The sequence below is a fragment of the Panthera onca genome, chromosome C2 (assembly GCF_046562875.1).
Source record: "Panthera onca isolate mPanOnc1 chromosome C2, mPanOnc1 haplotype 2, whole genome shotgun sequence".
Taxonomy (NCBI): domain Eukaryota; kingdom Metazoa; phylum Chordata; class Mammalia; order Carnivora; family Felidae; genus Panthera; species Panthera onca.
Window position 1 is genome coordinate 132,365,771 of NC_138347.1, and position 9,957 is coordinate 132,375,727.

The following is a 9,957-nucleotide window of genomic DNA, read 5'->3' on the forward strand; positions in this document are numbered from 1 at the left end:
TTAAGTGACCTATCATTGCAAGTGTTGAAAGGTATTTACGCGTGGTATTAGCAGGCTGGAGCACATTAGCTTTCGGCAGTTTCAATCCCTTCCAGTGTCACACACCCCTTGGGTTTCTACCGCTACTTTAGATGTTGTTAATCAACATTCCTGCTTCCTTTTGCAACTTTCCACTTCACCCCGGCTTTGTAGTGTTTATGATAAAATCGGATAAAAATCAGATCCTCTCATTTTTCTCTACCATCTAAGGGTTATGTCTAATTTCTCATTCCTAATGTTATTCATTTTGTTTTCTTGCTCTTTTTCTGCATTATGATGACTAGTAGATTATTGGTTTTACTGTGATTTTCTCTCCAAAAGGCTTTTTTCATTTATTAATCAAAGTGGTTGTTTTTCTCTGTCTCAGTTTTCAATTCTCTGTCTTTTCTTACGCTCATTCTGTGTCTGCTAACTTCCTGAACTGAATGATTAATCCATTTATTTCTATTATTATTTAGAAATGAAAGCTTTTTGAGCAGTGCATTTTTCTAGGTACAGCTATAACTCTACAACATGGGCCTTGAGAGGCAAGTATTTTCGTTATTATAGACCAGGTATTCTTCAATTGTGGTTTTAAATTTTTCTAGTGGATAGAAATGTTAAATCTGGTTTTTGTTCTGTTTTGTTTTATTAAAGGTGTTTTATCTTTTAGTGTTAGTGTAACTCCTGCTTTATTACCTAGTTTGGGTTTTAATACATTGCATTCAGAGAATGTGGTCTGTAATATTTCTCTTTTTTGGAACATAATGAGATTTCCTTTGTGACCTGATATAAACTCACTTTTTTTTCTTTTTCTTTCTTTCTTTCTTTTTCTTTCTTTCTTTCTTTCTTTCTTTCTTTCTTTCTTTCTTTCTTTCTTTCTTTTTTAAATAGGCTTCACGCCCAGTGCAGAGCCCAATGCGGGACTTGAACTCAAAACCCTGGGATCAAGACCTGAGCTGAGATCAAGTGTCAGATGTTTAACTGACTGAGCCACCTGGGCGTCCCTAAACTCACTTTTTAAAATGCTTTATGGCTGTTTGGAGATAAAATATTTTCTCCTGATGATTTAGAATTCATTGTTAATCTATTAAGTCATCCTTACTTATTTTTGCCTATCTGATCTCTTGAGGACTAATGTAAGTGGATCAACATTTCCCCTACACTGTCTTTTCATTTCTCGAAGTTTGAGCTTTATCTATTTCTATACCATGTTAGCTATTTCATAAGGTTTGTGACAGGTATATCTTCACTGCGGATTATATTTGTTACTAGTTTACTATTATTATGTGACCTGTGGTTATAGTGTGTGCTACCACTAGATGGCACACTCCGTCACACAGCGACATAGGCTCACTGTTGTACCCCGTCTTTACTGGTGTCTGGTCAATAAATATTGGGGTGTTTGTTTGTTTGTTTAAGGAAGGAAGGAGGTTTAAAAACGCATGCATTTTGCCTCATTTAATATATTTGTTATTGATCTCAACATTATATAACAAACATCATAATTCCTGCTTTCTCTTGGATAGCATATCATTAATGTCAGTTACCAAATCTTTTTAATTTTAGATGCATCTCCGGTAGAGAGCATTTGGCTGGATATAGTCTTCTGATCCAATTTGTGAATCTCTTTCTTTAAGAGGAGGACTTAGGGGTGTCTGGGCGACTTGGTTAAGCATCGAACTGTTGATTTTGTTTCAGGTTACAATCCCTCAGTTGTGAGATTGAGCCCACATTGGGCTCTGGGCTCTGGGCTGAGTGTGGAGCCTGTTTGAGATTCTCAGTCTCCCTCTGTCCCTCCCCAGGGAGTGTGAACTCACACATGCTCTCTCTCTCTCTCTCTCTCTCTTTCTCTCTCTCTCAAAAAATGGGGGGCAGGGCACCTGGGTGGCTCAGCCTTTTAAGTCTCCACTTCAGCTCAGGTCATGATCTCACAGTTCCTGAGTTCAAGCTCTGCATCAGGCTCTGCACTGATAGTGTGGAGTCTGTTTTGGGTCCTCTGTCTCCCTCTCTCTCTGCCCCTCCCCAGCTTGCGCGCTCTCTCTCTCTCCCTCAAAAATAAATAAGCATTAAAAATTTTTTTTGAAAAGGGGACATTTGAATTCACATTACATTATATTATAAAATATATGTTTGAATTTGTATCATCTCTGTTTTTATAGGTAATCCCTTATTTTTCCCTCTTGTTTCTTTTGTTTAACTTTTTTGCCCTTATTGTCAGTTTTTTTTTTTTTTATTTCTCCTCTATTGATCATCAATTTGGAAGAAAATATATCAGATTTTTACTTAGAACAAACTAATTAAATTTATTTGTAAATAAAACATTTTAACTTATATTTCTAAACTTATTAACTTTAGAAAGGAAATTTATGCCCCCCTCCCCACAAAAGATGGGAATATTAGTCTGCTTACATTACCTTCCTCTTCTTTCATTTTTTGGATTGAATTCTATAGAGGCAAAAGGAATCTCCTCATCTGTTCTCATGAAATTATCTTTTAAGGGGCACCTGGGTGGCTCAGTCGTTTAAGCTTCCAACTTCAGCTCAGGTCATGATCTCACGGTTCATGGGTTCGAGCCCCACATCAGGCTCTGTGCTGACAGTTCAGAGCCTGGAGCCTGATTCAGATTCTGTGTCTCCCTCTCTCTTTGTCCCTCCCCCGCTCGCACTCTCTCTCTCTCTCTCAAAAATAAATAAACATTTAAAAATTAAAAAAAGAAAAGAAATTATCTTTTAAACTTTAGGGTTTTCATATTGTAACTTTTTATTTTTAAGAATGTAATTCTTGCTCTGTGATCACAATACCACAGCTATTTCAATTTTATTTCTAAGTTTAAATAGGATTAATGTGCCCTATAAGCCCATATCCATTCTTGGGTTCTTTATTTTGATTTGTCTTTTTTCCACCAAAAGCAAGCAGATCAGCATTGTCCAAAAGAAACAGAACGCAAGCCACATATGCAATTTTAAATTTTTTAGCAACCCCGTTAGCAAAGAAATACATGAAATCAATTAAAAGCTGTATTTTACATAACCCCAGTATATCCAAAATGCTGAAATTTCAATATATAATCAATATAATAATTATTAATGCACCATTTTGCTTTCTTTTTTCATACTAAGTCCTCAAAATCTGGTCACATTTCAAGTGCCCAATAGCCACACATGATGACTGGTTACCATACTGGACAGCACAACCATAGATCATGGTGCACAAAGAAAATGACATTGTTCTTTAGGTCCTCAGCCCAAGTTCTTCCACCCCACAGGTTAAGGAGATCAGTGTCTCAAAAGATCCGCAGTCCTTGCAACACACACCAGTTACAAAGCAGTGGGCTAGAAGACTCTTAGGAAACGGTTAAGGAAGACAGTGTTTCTCGAGCTTTAATGTGCACATGAATTACCTGGGCATCATGTTAAAATATAGGCTCCGATTCAGTAGTTTGGGAGTGGGGCCTGAGATTCTGCGCTTTTAAGAAGCTCCTGGAGGACGCTGGTCCTCAGAAAACACTTGAACAGCAAGGATTAGCTTACAGGCCCTGACATCTGGCATAACTGAGAATGTCTTTCTGATACCTTCCAATTTGCCATCTGGAGAAATCTAGATCGGTGCTAACGAAAATATAGCACAAGCCGTATACTGAATGTGGCTATTGAATTCCCTGGTCTTAATTTCTGTCGTTTTCCCTCTAAGCTCTGATCATTGAGTCACTGTCTTCCAAAATCTGATGTTGGTGAGATCATTTATATGTCCAGTCTAATTTATTTTTTGTTTTTCTGCTTGGATATTTAATTCTTTATCCTTAAAGAACACCATACTAATCTTATTGGCGGGGGAGGGGGGGTTGTTTGTTTTTTCAGAAGATGATGAGACTTTTGACCTGCCAATGCAGATGTCCTTTTACTTTGGAAGTTTTCATCTAATTCTGTGTTTTCTCAATTAAAAAATATATTATTTTACATTTCAGTCTTTCTCAAACTGCAAAATATTTTATGACACATTCATTTAATATAATTTTATTGTTCCATTTTATTTGCCCAAAGGCGATTTTTAAATCAAAGATACATCTTGAAATTCATGATAGTTTGAGATCATAGAAATACAATATGTTTTATATTTATTTTCAGTTCCCTTTTGTTGTTTTCTCTTTTTTTTCCAGAAAATTCACACAGCCTGATGCTGTTTCTCTCTTGTTCTCCATCACTATTATTCAAACCACTTTTTTCTCTTTGTCCTTGCCCTCTGCAATCTATGAGATTTTTTCCCCCAAAGTTGTCCTCTAAATCAAAATCTAATTTTCCACAAGGCTGACTTATACCTTCTAATTTGGGTTTTGGTTTTATGTCACTTCTGTGCTTTCCTTGGCTTTGTCTTTCGTTACCTCTTACATTTCTTAGAGTTTAGAGTAATTTTCCTCTGTTTCCTCGAATAATTCTTAATCTTTGTCTTGCATATAACAGTGCTTCTTTTTTTCTTGGAAGTATTTTTGCATAAAACCAATACTGGTACCTTGGGTTTTCTGTGCCGCATCTGAATGTGTGTTTGGGGCAAGGATGGGGGGTAAAGTTCAGGCAGCAGGGATCCAACAGGACTTGGTCCTACACATTTCACATTCATAGTCCTCAGCTATTTTATAATTTGTTGTTATTGAGAATACACATTTTCCTCTCATTATACTCTCAGCTGATTGTTACTACTGAAATTTATTTTGTAGTCAGCTATCTTAATTAGCTTGATTAATTTCCAATTTTTTTCTCTTAGCTATGATCTATCTGAAGCACCAAGGCCTTGCAGCATGCATTTATTTCTTATTATGTACCAGTCACTATTTCTTGTTTTTTTATCTTACAACATCTCTATGAGTACTACTATTACCCCATAAGACAGAAGAAAAAAGTGAAGTTAAATGTCTTACCCAAGTTTACACTGCTAGCAAGTGATTAAATGCTGATTTGAACCCAGGTATATGGGCTCTTAAATCATTAAATCATCTTTAATTATTAAATTACAAAATTTCATTATGTTATCTCCCTCTTTCCAATTTTTTTTCTTGCCTTATTGCAATGGTAAAAAGGAAGTATACAAAGTTAACTTCATTCTCTCATTTTTTTCTACAACCTGACCCATCCCCATTAAGGAGATTAAATGGGTGCCAGAAAGGTAAGGTCTACAGAAACTGTGTGCTAACTGAGCATATGCTCTTAGACAAAGGCTTAATAATTCTAAGCCTCAACTTCCTTATCAATGAAGTGGTAATAAACACACATAAACACACACACACACACACACACACACACACACATATATTTTTTTTACCTCTCAGGATTATTGTAAGATTTAAATATAGCCATTTATGTAAACTGCTTCAAGACCTAGACAGAGATATTATTACCAGCACAATTTCACACCCAGAGCACTTCTATTTCAGGGGCCTGTCTGCTTGACTTGAACATCCTCAAGCCATCCAGTTGCCTAGAAACATGATCACATTTTCTCTACCACTTTGTACTCCCCAATGCACACACATCTACGCCCCACTATCCACCACAACCATTGTCATTTTCCAATCTCCAAAGAACTGTTCTTGTCCTGTATCCATGTTTGGTAAACTTCTAGCTGCCTATTCATTACCTCATCTTCCCTCTTTATCCATAGAACCTCTATACTGATGGTTAGGGCAATGTGCTTAGCTATAAAAACACATTTCCAAACCTCCTTTGTAGCTAATGTTAGCTAGTGAAATATACACTTAAGGTACTTGAACTAGCAGAAGAGTAGGTCTTTTTGCATGATGATTATACCCATATGACTGATAAAGAAACAGAGGCTCAGAGTTGTAGTACATCTTGGCCCAAAACTTGCAGTCTCTCTGATTGCAAAGATGATATTCCTTCCACTGAACTACATTGTCTTTATAAAGTTCTCATCCCACTATTCTGGTCTCTTCATGTCCTTTATTATCTCCCAAAAATTAGTTCACCATGCTAAGGAAGAAGGCTCAAAGTGTCACTTGGGTCCATCAAAGAAAGCAGAAATTTTTTTTAATTTTTAATGTTTTTATCTTATTTTTGAGACAGAGAGAGACAGAGCATGAGCAGGGGAGGGGCAGAGAGAGAGGGAGACACAGAATCTGAAGCAGGCTCCAGGCTCTGAGCTGTCAGCACAGAGCCTGACGCAGGGCTCAAACTCACAGACTGTGAGATCATGACCTGAGCTGAAGTCGGACGCCCAACCGACTGAGCCACCCAGGTGCCCCAGAAAAGCAGAATTTTACAGTTGCTTTTCAGAGACCAAGTCTTGAATTACGGTATGCCCCCAAAACATGGCTTGAAGGATTAGAATTTGAGCAGGTCAAGAGAATCTAGAGCAGGACCACAGGGCACTGGTGATTGACAACAGTGACAAAAATGCTGGCAACTGCCCGTGCCCCACCAGCTAGTCCTTCCTCATAAGGTAGGCACGCATCTCATTTGTATCCTAGGTCCCAGCTTTGCCCAGCGCCTATCACCTCCTCTGCACCTGCTCAGAGAGGTCCTGGATCTGAGATCCTAGGAGATTGGCAGGGGGATCCGTAAAGCAAACAGCAATGCCATGAAAAGTATACATCTCAAGTCCCGTCCCCCACTCTCAGAGCTACAGGGTTCTGGATAAATGCTCCAGGGTTAAAAATTATTCTTTTAGAAGGTGAGTTGAACTTGAAGAAGGGAAATAACAACATAAAATATGACAAAAATAAGACCTATGTTGCAAACCTTACAGTCCATTATAAATGGATGCTGAGTATACGCTCTTTGAATTCTTATGAGCAAGCACTTTATGTAGTCATGATTCGGGATAAGGAATATTTACAATGGCAAGCTTAGTTTTCAAAGGCACATGACATTCCTAGCAGTAACTTGTCATTTTAACGGACATTTCCAAAGTTGTTTTTAAAACAGAAGTGAGCCTTTGAAATCTGTGAGGAAGCTTCTGAGATGTTTTAACTTAAAACGTGCATACATAATTAACTATGATCATTGTATTAAGTATTTTCTCTACTTTAACATATTAATAAGAATTCAATATTGTAACCATACGGCAAGTAGGGAACTCTGGGGAGACATTTTGGAATAATGCTGGCAAGTACCACATCAAAAGCATACATCCTGCATCCACCCATTGAAAAGAAGGGAAAACTGAGAAATATCCACAGAGATTTTTTCCAGAGTCTCAGAACGACTCAGTAGTAGATTTAGACCTAATATTTAAATTAAGCCACCAAAGGAGAATAAAAAAACACAACTAACAGCAAACCATTCATAAAACCTTCTTCATCAACTATTTCATGAGTAAGGCTCTCAGCAGTGATGAAGAGTCCAGCTGCCTTATCTGCAAGAACGGTTCAGAACCTTGGAGATCAGGGAACAGTGTAATTTGGGTCACAATGGCATCCATAATTGTTTCCAAGGGGCTTTCCCATAGCAACTGATTTCTTCTCAGAGTTTGTATAAGGTAGCTAGCTCTGGTATTGGACTCATCAGAGAAGATGATAAATTGTCTTTCTCACTGACTCCTAAAAAAATCTCAGGATCCCGGGGTGCCTGGATGGCTCAGTCACTTAAGAATCCAACTCTTGATTTTGGCTCAGGTCAGGATCTCACTGAGATTGAGCCCCATGTCAATTTCTGCTCTGTCAGCCTAGAGCCTACTTGGGATTCTCTCCTCTCCCTCTGCCAGTCCTCCCGTTTGCGTGCATGCTCTCTCTCAAAATAAATAAATAAACATTAAAAGAGAAATCTCAGGATCCCTATATATTCTACTTATAAAATGTATCAAGTAGACTTCAATAGGAACATCAAAAAATATGTCTTGCCAATGTGAGCTTTTCTTAGAACTCATAAAATAAATACATATCTTTAGAATATCTAATCTGGCATTCTGGGTTAAAAACAATTAACAAAAATTAACTTCAGAAGGAGCACTTAAATACCAAAACCCAAAATAAATGTGGAGAGAAGCACTACACCAATGACAAAGATCTTGGTTAAAGGAAAAATACACCAACAGTTTGAAGATTTTAAAAGTACAAAACTCCCTCCTTCACTTTGAAAGAACCTTGCTTGGAACCTTGCACATAGTAGAAACTCAGTAACATTTCTTACAGCCCTGAGCGGCTGTTTTGAGGAAATCAAAGATCACAGTTCACAGTTTGACACGGAATAGCAATTCCCACAAACCAAGAGTGTTTCAAAGTTCTTACTGTGCCTGAATATATCCCAGCACCTAATGCCTCATGGTTTATCCTCCATGCACCCCTTTCGGTTTACCTGGGGGGTGGGGGGGTGGGGGGGGGGTTCCTGCATGGAGTGAGGGGCCCAAATCTTAGACTAAATGACTTCCAAGTCGGGGTGGGGGGGAGCAAACGTTAGCTGCATCAGACCCTCCTGGAGGGTTTGAGAAAAGACACATTCCTGGGCCCCATACCTAGAGGTTCTGGTTCAGCAGGTCTGGCTTGGAGCCCATGAAGTTGCATCTCTAAAAAGGCCCCCCGGGGACGGAGATGCTGCTGGTCCTTGGTCCTTTCCAATTCTAAAAATCTAGCCTTCAAGAGCCTCGTCTCCCACCGTTTGAGAGATTCCTTCAAGTAGGGATTTTAGGTGCAAAATCACCGGAAGGGGACAATCCCACCCACGCCGACGTACCTGCGCTCTCCTCCCGCCCACCTCGGGCCGCAAGCCCCCACGCACGTCACACTCACCGAACTTCCCGGGGTCTGGGGCCCCTCAGAACCCCAGAGACCAACCCCAGCTTTGCAGAGGGCCGTGGGGCGCCCGCTGCGGGCCGGAGGGAGCTTGCGGGAAGCCGGGGTCCGCGCTGCGCCGCAGCAGGTGGTACCGAGCGAGCGAGCGCCGCCAGCCCCGCAGGCCCTTTAAAGCCGCCGCTGACCCCTGACCTTGGCCTGGCTCCCCTGCGCGCTGGGGCTTTTAACGGCTCTCGGGTTTTCTTGTGAGTGTCCAGAGGAGCTCCAGCTGTGTGTTGGCTTAGCAGCGATTCCGGAGAAGCCAAGGGCTGCCAAAAGAACTTAAGAAGTTCCTGAGAAACCGAGGGCAGCCTTTATCTGCGGCCACTGAGCTGAGGTCACTGCTGCTGCTTGGGCTGAGGGCTTACTAATTGGCTCCAACGGTTTACTCACTTGGTGGTGGCTTCAGAGCCCACCTGCAGAGAAGCAGAGGAAATTCCCAAAGAAGGTCGAATTCCCAAAGAGAAGGAGTACCTATGCTAAGGGTAGCAGTTCTCTCCAGGAGCTTCCAGGAAGGGCAAGGCTGGGAGGTGGAGAAGGAACAAAAATGAAGATGCGATTTAGCACGTAGATCACACCGAAGAACTTGGAAAGCACTGCCTGTTCTTAGATGAACCGCTTGTTGGTTTGTTTGTTCCCTTGTTTTCCGTGGGCAGGTACTCACAGCTGAGATTTTATATGCTCACACGTTCCCAGCCTGTGCGCTTGAATTCAGTCTATCGGAGCCCCGCTTCAGCCTGCCAGCCTTTTCAGGCTGTTGATGAAGAGACACGCTGAAATTACTCATACGGATGAGAGTTTACGAAAAAGCCAAGAGGACACAAGAGAGATATGAGCTCCCCCTCACTGGGCATGGACCTCTGAAGGCACAGGGCGCCTTGATTCCAGGACGGCTTCCGACGTCCATTAGGAATTTTCCAAGCATTTCTCAGAAAGGATGGGGAGAAGGAAGTTGAATGAAGGCACCCACGACTTTTCCCTTTTATTATCTTTTTTTTTTTTTAAACAAAGGGAACACAAATATGAGTAAACTAACAACTTGTTTTTTTTAATTATCAAAGTCGGGGCGGGGGGGGGGATAGTTTTCCTCAGAAGACGGTGTATTTGCTCGAGGCCAAAGTTGTCCTGGACTTCTGGAATCCACTTAGTATAGTCGGGAT

The 9,957-nt window shown here is 40.4% G+C and overlaps 1 protein-coding gene across 2 annotated transcripts in view; it reads right to left on the reverse strand.

The window, feature by feature from the left end:
• The window catches only part of COL6A5 (collagen type VI alpha 5 chain), a 131,927-nt gene extending 122,990 nt beyond the window's left edge, over positions 1-8,937 (reverse strand). For both annotated transcript variants that reach the window (XM_078432355.2, XM_078432354.2), the window contains exon 1: positions 8,756-8,937. The gene's annotated coding sequence lies outside the window, so the exon portion shown is untranslated. The remainder of the gene's footprint in view (positions 1-8,755) is intronic.
• Positions 8,938-9,957: the final 1,020 nt, after the last annotated feature.